The 12,271-nt window shown below is 33.3% G+C and overlaps 1 protein-coding gene and 3 long non-coding RNA genes across 6 annotated transcripts in view; 1 reads left to right on the forward strand and 3 right to left on the reverse strand.

Moving 5' to 3' along the window:
- Positions 1 to 12,271, forward strand: part of LOC111611858 (kit ligand-like) — a 34,377-nt gene that overhangs the window by 9,081 nt on the left and 13,025 nt on the right. The window lies entirely within an intron of this gene.
- LOC111611859 lies at positions 1,506 to 2,478 on the reverse strand. The gene is made up of 3 exons (XR_002754278.1): positions 2,390 to 2,478; positions 1,852 to 1,978; positions 1,506 to 1,639 (listed from the first exon to the last, which is right to left on the reverse strand). It is a non-coding gene; the product is annotated as an uncharacterized LOC111611859 (long non-coding RNA).
- On the reverse strand, positions 4,636 to 5,608 carry LOC111611860. Its single transcript, XR_002754279.1, has 3 exons — positions 5,520 to 5,608; positions 4,982 to 5,108; positions 4,636 to 4,769 (listed from the first exon to the last, which is right to left on the reverse strand). It is a non-coding gene; the product is annotated as an uncharacterized LOC111611860 (long non-coding RNA).
- LOC111611861 lies at positions 7,765 to 8,738 on the reverse strand. Its single transcript, XR_002754280.1, has 3 exons — positions 8,650 to 8,738; positions 8,111 to 8,237; positions 7,765 to 7,898 (listed from the first exon to the last, which is right to left on the reverse strand). It is a non-coding gene; the product is annotated as an uncharacterized LOC111611861 (long non-coding RNA).

Raw genomic sequence — 12,271 nt, forward strand, 5'->3', positions numbered from 1 at the left:
CTAAAGGCTAATAAATTATTGGAGCAGGTGCCCAATAGTTTTACAGGTCTCGTTCTCTCCTGATAATTAGTCACAGCCTTGCTCTTGGTAAAAACAACTATCATCTTTGTATTTTGCTTTATAAATCCTCTTTTAACCCTGTTTCTTGTCCAGTAGCAGAAACACTTACATTAAGAAACCACAGGTGTTGAACTGAAATCCTCCTTTAGTCCAGAAAATGTAAAATACCTGAATTGCATTATTACAAAACTTCTATAACCGTTGGATCGAATAATTATGGAATTGTACGCATTTATTCATATTTTAAAGATATGTACTTTTAGGACTGGCTTTATTTTCCTGACCCAAATTCAGGAGCAAGATTGTTGTCACAAGATTTTTTTTGTCATGAGTTTTTAGTGATTCTGATTAATGACTTTTTTAGTATTTGTAACCTGTGAATGGTGTTGTACAGGATATTAGGACTTTCTTTGAAAATTGCTTTGTAAATAAAATTTAAGATCATGGTTTTTGACAACCTGTACCTGCTAAAACACCAGGCAATGGTATGTAGGAAAATGCAATTTGAAATTTTTTATAAATTTCTTAGTTTTGCCTCAAAAATGAACTTTTGATGTTACAAAAATACCAATCTTTGCTTTATAAAACCCAAACCCATAAAACATTGCTCATCATTTCTCTTCAGTCCAATCCGATGGTCAAATTTCTTAATTCAATTCAGTTGATTTTTAAAACGCTAATTTACAAGACCATTTACAAAAAAAGTCATTTCCATTCTACTTATCAAACAACGTAGCAATTTAAATGTATTAAAGTCAGTAAAAAAAAGTTAAGTTAACCGAGTTAAAAATGCATCATGTCATTGACTCGTCATTGACTTGACTTGTTTATACGCTTCTCCCTCTTCAAATTACTTTAACCCTACAATGACTGAATTTATCCATATTTTCAGGGGAACCAACATGTACATTTGCTGCTTTCTTTCCTTGTTTCTTTCTTTCTTAGACTAGAACCATCACAAAATGAATAACCTCGCTGATTGAACTCTGAAATGAATAAAAAGTCATTCAGTTAATCAATCAGTTACTCAGAATCAGCACAACATTGACTCTTTCCATCTTTAGGATGACTAGAACAAACTTCTCACTGTTGAATCCGCGGTGTTGGCATCACTTTATTACAAATTATAGTAAATAATTGGAAATGTAGAAATATAATTCTACCAAGATAGAACTTAATCCGCTATTACCGGACACAATTGGAACTCCATAAAGTTTCGTAGTAAAAGTCACATTAATACACAATCAGAACGCATCAACCGATCCTCCGCAAAAATACAAAAAAAACAAACAAACAAAACATTTGTTTATCACGTCAGAGTTTTAACAAGAAAGAAAAACACAGAGTACAGGCGATAAAATTGTTGTGTTATTAGATGCAGGTCACAACAGTTGGAAGTGTACATTTCATCTTTAGGGTTTTATGTAACACCGCAAGCTACATTATTGTTGGTGAATAATATCACAGTGAACACAGATCCTAATCGTCCATCACTAGTGGATCTGCTCTTCTCTTCTTCCGCAGCCCCTGGATGAACAGGAACAACTGATGTTTGTTCGTTCTGTAGGACACAATTTCCCTTTAAGGAGAAAAAAATCAAAGTTTAGTTTGTTTTACATTGTTGTTTTTCAGCACACGCAAATGATAGAGCACTTAATAAATTAAAATAAAAGTTGTTCATTTACATTATATTCATTTAGACCAAAAAGGAAAGTTATTAGTTATACTCTAGAATTCAGAGTAGAATTCAATTTTTAACGAGATCCAAATTTTTTAAAGTTTTTGACCAACCTTAAAGTGTCTTCAGCTCGTGGAGCCGTTTCAGTGAAGTTAGCGTTCCTGGAGGGAAACTCGCTGCTGCTGTTCTGCTCGGTCAGAATGTTGCTGATGTCAGAAAAATCTGCTGTCATGTCATGAGCTGGAAAAAAAAAAATTAACAAACATGTTTGCAAAAAGAAGTGGCAACACCGTATTTTCACTTAAGACTTATAAAATAGTTTCATGATTTTGGTTATACCTGTAGAATTTAAACTGAGGTAACGCTGAACAATGAATCGTTGGGTAAATAGTTTGAAAAAGAGAAGATATTAAAGACCTGCTAACCTAAATGGCTGCAAATGCAACCATTGCTGGAAATGAATCAAACTCATGTAACTTAGTGTAATGTTTCACCTCTCTGCAAAACTTTGAGTCACTAAGCTTTATTCTTTTTAAACCCTTGCTATTTGATCAGTTTGATTTTAGAAGGGAACAATGACTTTTTTTTAATATAACAGAAACGTAAAATCTAGTCTTTTTACATCTTTAAGATGACTAGAACAAGACTCACTGTGTACACTGAGGGCGATGAGTTCAGCCAAAAGTAAAACATTCAGGATTCCCAAACAGACAGCCGCACGGAGGCAGAGCCTCTCTTTGGAGCTGTTCGAACCTTAACAAAAACCTTAACCTTAACAAAATTGAATTCAATACACGCTAAATTTCTCTGTAACTTTGTTCTTACCTGTGTGATTAGATGCAGTTTTTCCAACAGGTTCCATATTGACGTAAATTTCCTCCATCGCTTCAGACTCTGTGTTGGCTTTAAACATTGACTATAAAATCCACTGCAGTAGTGGAACTAAGTGGAAAAAAAACTGTGGAAAAGAGATGAGATGTCTGGTGTTCAACAAAACCAAAGGTAAACGTATTTTAGAGATAACAACCAAATAAAGAAATTCATGAACGCAGATTCATTATTAGTTCCTTAAATATCTTACACAACATAAAATTCTTGAAGGTTTCAATAGTTTCATAAGTTCATATTTGCTGATTCGGTTCTGTATCAATGAATATTTATTTATCCTTTTTCTTTATTTTCCTTCAGCTTGGTTAATCCTACTCATAATAAACACTTTACACTTTTCCATGGGTGAAAAATAATCGACTCTTTCCATCTTTAAGATGACACAAAATTAAAAATAGTTTTAAATCACGGATATAAGGACGAAAAAATACATCTGGTGTTGCGATGTTCTTGCTTCATCTTGCTCCTGCGGATGGCTGTGTCCAAAAAATATTTCCTAAAGGCTAATAAATTATTGGAGCAGGTGCCCAATAGTTTTACAGGTCTCGTTCTCTCCTGATAATTAGTCACAGCCTTGCTCTTGGTAAAAACAACTATCATCTTTGTATTTTGCTTTATAAATCCTCTTTTAACCCTGTTTCTTGTCCAGTAGCAGAAACACTTACATTAAGAAACCACAGGTGTTGAACTGAAATCCTCCTTTAGTCCAGAAAATGTAAAATACCTGAATTGCATTATTACAAAACTTCTATAACCGTTGGATCGAATAATTATGGAATTGTACGCATTTATTCATATTTTAAAGATATGTACTTTTAGGACTGGCTTTATTTTCCTGACCCAAATTCAGGAGCAAGATTGTTGTCACAAGATTTTTTTTGTCATGAGTTTTTAGTGATTCTGATTAATGACTTTTTTAGTATTTGTAACCTGTGAATGGTGTTGTACAGGATATTAGGACTTTCTTTGAAAATTGCTTTGTAAATAAAATTTAAGATCATGGTTTTTGACAACCTGTACCTGCTAAAACACCAGGCAATGGTATGTAGGAAAATGCAATTTGAAATTTTTTATAAATTTCTTAGTTTTGCCTCAAAAATGAACTTTTGATGTTACAAAAATACCAATCTTTGCTTTATAAAACCCAAACCCATAAAACATTGCTCATCATTTCTCTTCAGTCCAATCCGATGGTCAAATTTCTTAATTCAATTCAGTTGATTTTTAAAACGCTAATTTACAAGACCATTTACAAAAAAAGTCATTTCCATTCTACTTATCAAACAACGTAGCAATTTAAATGTATTAAAGTCAGTAAAAAAAAGTTAAGTTAACCGAGTTAAAAATGCATCATGTCATTGACTCGTCATTGACTTGACTTGTTTATACGCTTCTCCCTCTTCAAATTACTTTAACCCTACAATGACTGAATTTATCCATATTTTCAGGGGAACCAACATGTACATTTGCTGCTTTCTTTCCTTGTTTCTTTCTTTCTTAGACTAGAACCATCACAAAATGAATAACCTCGCTGATTGAACTCTGAAATGAATAAAAAGTCATTCAGTTAATCAATCAGTTACTCAGAATCAGCACAACATTGACTCTTTCCATCTTTAGGATGACTAGAACAAACTCCTCACTGTTGAATCAGTGGTGTTGGCATCACTTTATTACAAATTATAGTAAATAATTGGAAATGTAGAAATATAATTCTACCAAGATAGAACTTAATCCGCTATTACCGGACACAATTGGAACTCCATAAAGTTTCGTAGTAAAAGTCACATTAATACACAATCAGAACGCATCAACCGATCCTCCGCAAAAATACAAAAAAAACAAACAAACAAACAAACAAAACATTTGTTTATCACGTCAGAGTTTTAACAAGAAAGAAAAACACAGAGTACAGGCGATAAAATTGTTGTGTTATTAGATGCAGGTCACAACAGTTGGAAGTGTACATTTCATCTTTAGGGTTTTATGTAACACCGCAAGCTACATTATTGTTGGTGAATAATATCACAGTGAACACAGATCCTAATCGTCCATCACTAGTGGATCTGCTCTTCTCTTCTTCCGCAGCCCCTGGATGAACAGGAACAACTGATGTTTGTTCGTTCTGTAGGACACAATTTCCCTTTAAGGAGAAAAAAATCAAAGTTTAGTTTGTTTTACATTGTTGTTTTTCAGCACACGCAAATGATAGAGCACTTAATAAATTAAAATAAAAGTTGTTCATTTACATTATATTCATTTAGACCAAAAAGGAAAGTTATTAGTTATACTCTAGAATTCAGAGTAGAATTCAATTTTTAACGAGATCCAAATTTTTTAAAGTTTTTGACCAACCTTAAAGTGTCTTCAGCTCGTGGAGCCGTTTCAGTGAAGTTAGCGTTCCTGGAGGGAAACTCGCTGCTGCTGTTCTGCTCGGTCAGAATGTTGCTGATGTCAGAAAAATCTGCTGTCATGTCATGAGCTGGAAAAAAAAAAATTAACAAACATGTTTGCAAAAAGAAGTGGCAACACCGTATTTTCACTTAAGACTTATAAAATAGTTTCATGATTTTGGTTATACCTGTAGAATTTAAACTGAGGTAACGCTGAACAATGAATCGTTGGGTAAATAGTTTGAAAAAGAGAAGATATTAAAGACCTGCTAACCTAAATGGCTGCAAATGCAACCATTGCTGGAAATGAATCAAACTCATGTAACTTAGTGTAATGTTTCACCTCTCTGCAAAACTTTGAGTCACTAAGCTTTATTCTTTTTAAACCCTTGCTATTTGATCAGTTTGATTTTAGAAGGGAACAATGACTTTTTTTTAATATAACAGAAACGTAAAATCTAGTCTTTTTACATCTTTAAGATGACTAGAACAAGACTCACTGTGTACACTGAGGGCGATGAGTTCAGCCAAAAGTAAAACATTCAGGATTCCCAAACAGACAGCCGCACGGAGGCAGAGCCTCTCTTTGGAGCTGTTCGAACCTTAACAAAAACCTTAACCTTAACAAAATTGAATTCAATACACGCTAAATTTCTCTGTAACTTTGTTCTTACCTGTGTGATTAGATGCAGTTTTTCCAACAGGTTCCATATTGACGTAAATTTCCTCCATCGCTTCAGACTCTGTGTTGGCTTTAAACATTGACTATAAAATCCACTGCAGTAGTGGAACTAAGTGGAAAAAAAACTGTGGAAAAGAGATGAGATGTCTGGTGTTCAACAAAACCAAAGGTAAACGTATTTTAGAGATAACAACCAAATAAAGAAATTCATGAACGCAGATTCATTATTAGTTCCTTAAATATATTACACAACATAAAATTCTTGAAGGTTTCAATAGTTTCATAAGTTCATATTTGCTGATTCGGTTCTGTATCAATGAATATTTATTTATCCTTTTTCTTTATTTTCCTTCAGCTTGGTTAATCCTACTCATAATAAACACTTTACACTTTTCCATGGGTGAAAAATAATCGACTCTTTCCATCTTTAAGATGACACAAAATTAAAAATAGTTTTAAATCACGGATATAAGGACGAAAAAATACATCTGGTGTTGCGATGTTCTTGCTTCATCTTGCTCCTGCGGATGGCTGTGTCCAAAAAATATTTCCTAAAGGCTAATAAATTATTGGAGCAGGTGCCCAATAGTTTTACAGGTCTCGTTCTCTCCTGATAATTAGTCACAGCCTTGCTCTTGGTAAAAACAACTATCATCTTTGTATTTTGCTTTATAAATCCTCTTTTAACCCTGTTTCTTGTCCAGTAGCAGAAACACTTACATTAAGAAACCACAGGTGTTGAACTGAAATCCTCCTTTAGTCCAGAAAATGTAAAATACCTGAATTGCATTATTACAAAACTTCTATAACCGTTGGATCGAATAATTATGGAATTGTACGCATTTATTCATATTTTAAAGATATGTACTTTTAGGACTGGCTTTATTTTCCTGACCCAAATTCAGGAGCAAGATTGTTGTCACAAGATTTTTTTTGTCATGAGTTTTTAGTGATTCTGATTAATGACTTTTTTAGTATTTGTAACCTGTGAATGGTGTTGTACAGGATATTAGGACTTTCTTTGAAAATTGCTTTGTAAATAAAATTTAAGATCATGGTTTTTGACAACCTGTACCTGCTAAAACACCAGGCAATGGTATGTAGGAAAATGCAATTTGAAATTTTTATAAATTTCTTAGTTTTGCCTCAAAAATGAACTTTTGATGTTACAAAAATACCAATCTTTGCTTTATAAAACCCAAACCCATAAAACATTGCTCATCATTTCTCTTCAGTCCAATCCGATGGTCAAATTTCTTAATTCAATTCAGTTGATTTTTAAAACGCTAATTTACAAGACCATTTACAAAAAAAGTCATTTCCATTCTACTTATCAAACAACGTAGCAATTTAAATGTATTAAAGTCAGTAAAAAAAAGTTAAGTTAACCGAGTTAAAAATGCATCATGTCATTGACTCGTCATTGACTTGACTTGTTTATACGCTTCTCCCTCTTCAAATTACTTTAACCCTACAATGACTGAATTTATCCATATTTTCAGGGGAACCAACATGTACATTTGCTGCTTTCTTTCCTTGTTTCTTTCTTTCTTAGACTAGAACCATCACAAAATGAATAACCTCGCTGATTGAACTCTGAAATGAATAAAAAGTCATTCAGTTAATCAATCAGTTACTCAGAATCAGCACAACATTGACTCTTTCCATCTTTAGGATGACTAGAACAAACTTCTCACTGTTGAATCCGCGGTGTTGGCATCACTTTATTACAAATTATAGTAAATAATTGGAAATGTAGAAATATAATTCTACCAAGATAGAACTTAATCCGCTATTACCGGACACAATTGGAACTCCATAAAGTTTCGTAGTAAAAGTCACATTAATACACAATCAGAACGCATCAACCGATCCTCCGCAAAAATACAAAAAAAACAAACAAACAAACAAACAAAACATTTGTTTATCACGTCAGAGTTTTAACAAGAAAGAAAAACACAGAGTACAGGCGATAAAATTGTTGTGTTATTAGATGCAGGTCACAACAGTTGGAAGTGTACATTTCATCTTTAGGGTTTTATGTAACACCGCAAGCTACATTATTGTTGGTGAATAATATCACAGTGAACACAGATCCTAATCGTCCATCACTAGTGGATCTGCTCTTCTCTTCTTCCGCAGCCCCTGGATGAACAGGAACAACTGATGTTTGTTCGTTCTGTAGGACACAATTTCCCTTTAAGGAGAAAAAAATCAAAGTTTAGTTTGTTTTACATTGTTGTTTTTCAGCACACGCAAATGATAGAGCACTTAATAAATTAAAATAAAAGTTGTTCATTTACATTATATTCATTTAGACCAAAAAGGAAAGTTATTAGTTATACTCTAGAATTCAGAGTAGAATTCAATTTTTAACGAGATCCAAATTTTTTAAAGTTTTTGACCAACCTTAAAGTGTCTTCAGCTCGTGGAGCCGTTTCAGTGAAGTTAGCGTTCCTGGAGGGAAACTCGCTGCTGCTGTTCTGCTCGGTCAGAATGTTGCTGATGTCAGAAAAATCTGCTGTCATGTCATGAGCTGGAAAAAAAAAAAATTAACAAACATGTTTGCAAAAAGAAGTGGCAACACCGTATTTTCACTTAAGACTTATAAAATAGTTTCATGATTTTGGTTATACCTGTAGAATTTAAACTGAGGTAACGCTGAACAATGAATCGTTGGGTAAATAGTTTGAAAAAGAGAAGATATTAAAGACCTGCTAACCTAAATGGCTGCAAATGCAACCATTGCTGGAAATGAATCAAACTCATGTAACTTAGTGTAATGTTTCACCTCTCTGCAAAACTTTGAGTCACTAAGCTTTATTCTTTTTAAACCCTTGCTATTTGATCAGTTTGATTTTAGAAGGGAACAATGACTTTTTTTTAATATAACAGAAACGTAAAATCTAGTCTTTTTACATCTTTAAGATGACTAGAACAAGACTCACTGTGTACACTGAGGGCGATGAGTTCAGCCAAAAGTAAAACATTCAGGATTCCCAAACAGACAGCCGCACGGAGGCAGAGCCTCTCTTTGGAGCTGTTCGAACCTTAACAAAAACCTTAACCTTAACAAAATTGAATTCAATACACGCTAAATTTCTCTGTAACTTTGTTCTTACCTGTGTGATTAGATGCAGTTTTTCCAACAGGTTCCATATTGACGTAAATTTCCTCCATCGCTTCAGACTCTGTGTTGGCTTTAAACATTGACTATAAAATCCACTGCAGTAGTGGAACTAAGTGGAAAAAAAACTGTGGAAAAGAGATGAGATGTCTGGTGTTCAACAAAACCAAAGGTAAACGTATTTTAGAGATAACAACCAAATAAAGAAATTCATGAACGCAGATTCATTATTAGTTCCTTAAATATATTACACAACATAAAATTCTTGAAGGTTTCAATAGTTTCATAAGTTCATATTTGCTGATTCGGTTCTGTATCAATGAATATTTATTTATCCTTTTTCTTTATTTTCCTTCAGCTTGGTTAATCCTACTCATAATAAACACTTTACACTTTTCCATGGGTGAAAAATAATCGACTCTTTCCATCTTTAAGATGACACAAAATTAAAAATAGTTTTAAATCACGGATATAAGGACGAAAAAATACATCTGGTGTTGCGATGTTCTTGCTTCATCTTGCTCCTGCGGATGGCTGTGTCCAAAAAATATTTCCTAAAGGCTAATAAATTATTGGAGCAGGTGCCCAATAGTTTTACAGGTCTCGTTCTCTCCTGATAATTAGTCACAGCCTTGCTCTTGGTAAAAACAACTATCATCTTTGTATTTTGCTTTATAAATCCTCTTTTAACCCTGTTTCTTGTCCGGTAGCAGAAACACTTACATTAAGAAACCACAGGTGTTGAACTGAAATCCTCCTTTAGTCCAGAAAATGTAAAATACCTGAATTGCATTATTACAAAACTTCTATAACCGTTGGATCGAATAATTATGGAATTGTACGCATTTATTCATATTTTAAAGATATGTACTTTTAGGACTGGCTTTATTTTCCTGACCCAAATTCAGGAGCAAGATTGTTGTCACAAGATTTTTTTTGTCATGAGTTTTTAGTGATTCTGATTAATGACTTTTTTAGTATTTGTAACCTGTGAATGGTGTTGTACAGGATATTAGGACTTTCTTTGAAAATTGCTTTGTAAATAAAATTTAAGATCATGGTTTTTGACAACCTGTACCTGCTAAAACACCAGGCAATGGTATGTAGGAAAATGCAATTTGAAATTTTTTATAAATTTCTTAGTTTTGCCTCAAAAATGAACTTTTGATGTTACAAAAATACCAATCTTTGCTTTATAAAACCCAAACCCATAAAACATTGCTCATCATTTCTCTTCAGTCCAATCCGATGGTCAAATTTCTTAATTCAATTCAGTTGATTTTTAAAACGCTAATTTACAAGACCATTTACAAAAAAAGTCATTTCCATTCTACTTATCAAACAACGTAGCAATTTAAATGTATTAAAGTCAGTAAAAAAAAGTTAAGTTAACCGAGTTAAAAATGCATCATGTCATTGACTCGTCATTGACTTGACTTGTTTATACGCTTCTCCCTCTTCAAATTACTTTAACCCTACAATGACTGAATTTATCCATATTTTCAGGGGAACCAACATGTACATTTGCTGCTTTCTTTCCTTGTTTCTTTCTTTCTTAGACTAGAACCATCACAAAATGAATAACCTCGCTGATTGAACTCTGAAATGAATAAAAAGTCATTCAGTTAATCAATCAGTTACTCAGAATCAGCACAACATTGACTCTTTCCATCTTTAGGATGACTAGAACAAACTTCTCACTGTTGAATCAGTGGTGTTGGCATCACTTTATTACAAATTATAGTAAATAATTGGAAATGTAGAAATATAATTCTACCAAGATAGAACTTAATCCGCTATTACCGGACACAATTGGAACTCCATAAAGTTTCGTAGTAAAAGTCACATTAATACACAATCAGAACGCATCAACCGATCCTCCGCAAAAATACAAAAAAAACAAACAAACAAAACATTTGTTTATCACGTCAGAGTTTTAACAAGAAAGAAAAACACAGAGTACAGGCGATAAAATTGTTGTGTTATTAGATGCAGGTCACAACAGTTGGAAGTGTACATTTCATCTTTAGGGTTTTATGTAACACCGCAAGCTACATTATTGTTGGTGAATAATATCACAGTGAACACAGATCCTAATCGTCCATCACTAGTGGATCTGCTCTTCTCTTCTTCCGCAGCCCCTGGATGAACAGGAACAACTGATGTTTGTTCGTTCTGTAGGACACAATTTCCCTTTAAGGAGAAAAAAATCAAAGTTTAGTTTGTTTTACATTGTTGTTTTTCAGCACACGCAAATGATAGAGCACTTAATAAATTAAAATAAAAGTTGTTCATTTACATTATATTCATTTAGACCAAAAAGGAAAGTTATTAGTTATACTCTAGAATTCAGAGTAGAATTCAATTTTTAACGAGATCCAAATTTTTTAAAGTTTTTGACCAACCTTAAAGTGTCTTCAGCTCGTGGAGCCGTTTCAGTGAAGTTAGCGTTCCTGGAGGGAAACTCGCTGCTGCTGTTCTGCTCGGTCAGAATGTTGCTGATGTCAGAAAAATCTGCTGTCATGTCATGAGCTGGAAAAAAAAAAAATTAACAAACATGTTTGCAAAAAGAAGTGGCAACACCGTATTTTCACTTAAGACTTATAAAATAGTTTCATGATTTTGGTTATACCTGTAGAATTTAAACTGAGGTAACGCTGAACAATGAATCGTTGGGTAAATAGTTTGAAAAAGAGAAGATATTAAAGACCTGCTAACCTAAATGGCTGCAAATGCAACCATTGCTGGAAATGAATCAAACTCATGTAACTTAGTGTAATGTTTCACCTCTCTGCAAAACTTTGAGTCACTAAGCTTTATTCTTTTTAAACCCTTGCTATTTGATCAGTTTGATTTTAGAAGGGAACAATGACTTTTTTTTAATATAACAGAAACGTAAAAAAAAACTGTGGAAAAGAGATGAGATGTCTGGTGTTCAACAAAACCAAAGGTAAACGTATTTTAGAGATAACAACCAAATAAAGAAATTCATGAACGCAGATTCATTATTAGTTCCTTAAATATCTTACACAACATAAAATTCTTGAAGGTTTCAATAGTTTCATAAGTTCATATTTGCTGATTCGGTTCTGTATCAATGAATATTTATTTATCCTTTTTCTTTATTTTCCTTCAGCTTGGTTAATCCTACTCATAATAAACACTTTACACTTTTCCATGGGTGAAAAATAATCGACTCTTTCCATCTTTAAGATGACACAAAAATTAAAAATAGTTTTAAATCACGGATATAAGGACGAAAAAATACATCTGGTGTTGCGATGTTCTTGCTTCATCTTGCTCCTGCGGATGGCTGTGTCCAAAAAATATTTCCTAAAGGCTAATAAATTATTGGAGCAGGTGCCCCATAGTTTTACAGGTCTCGTTCTCTCCTGATAACTAGTCACAGCCTTGCTCTCGGTAAAAACAACTATCATCTTTGT

This window comes from Xiphophorus maculatus, chromosome 17 (assembly GCF_002775205.1).
Source record: "Xiphophorus maculatus strain JP 163 A chromosome 17, X_maculatus-5.0-male, whole genome shotgun sequence".
In the NCBI taxonomy this organism is placed as follows: Eukaryota; Metazoa; Chordata; class Actinopteri; order Cyprinodontiformes; family Poeciliidae; genus Xiphophorus; species Xiphophorus maculatus.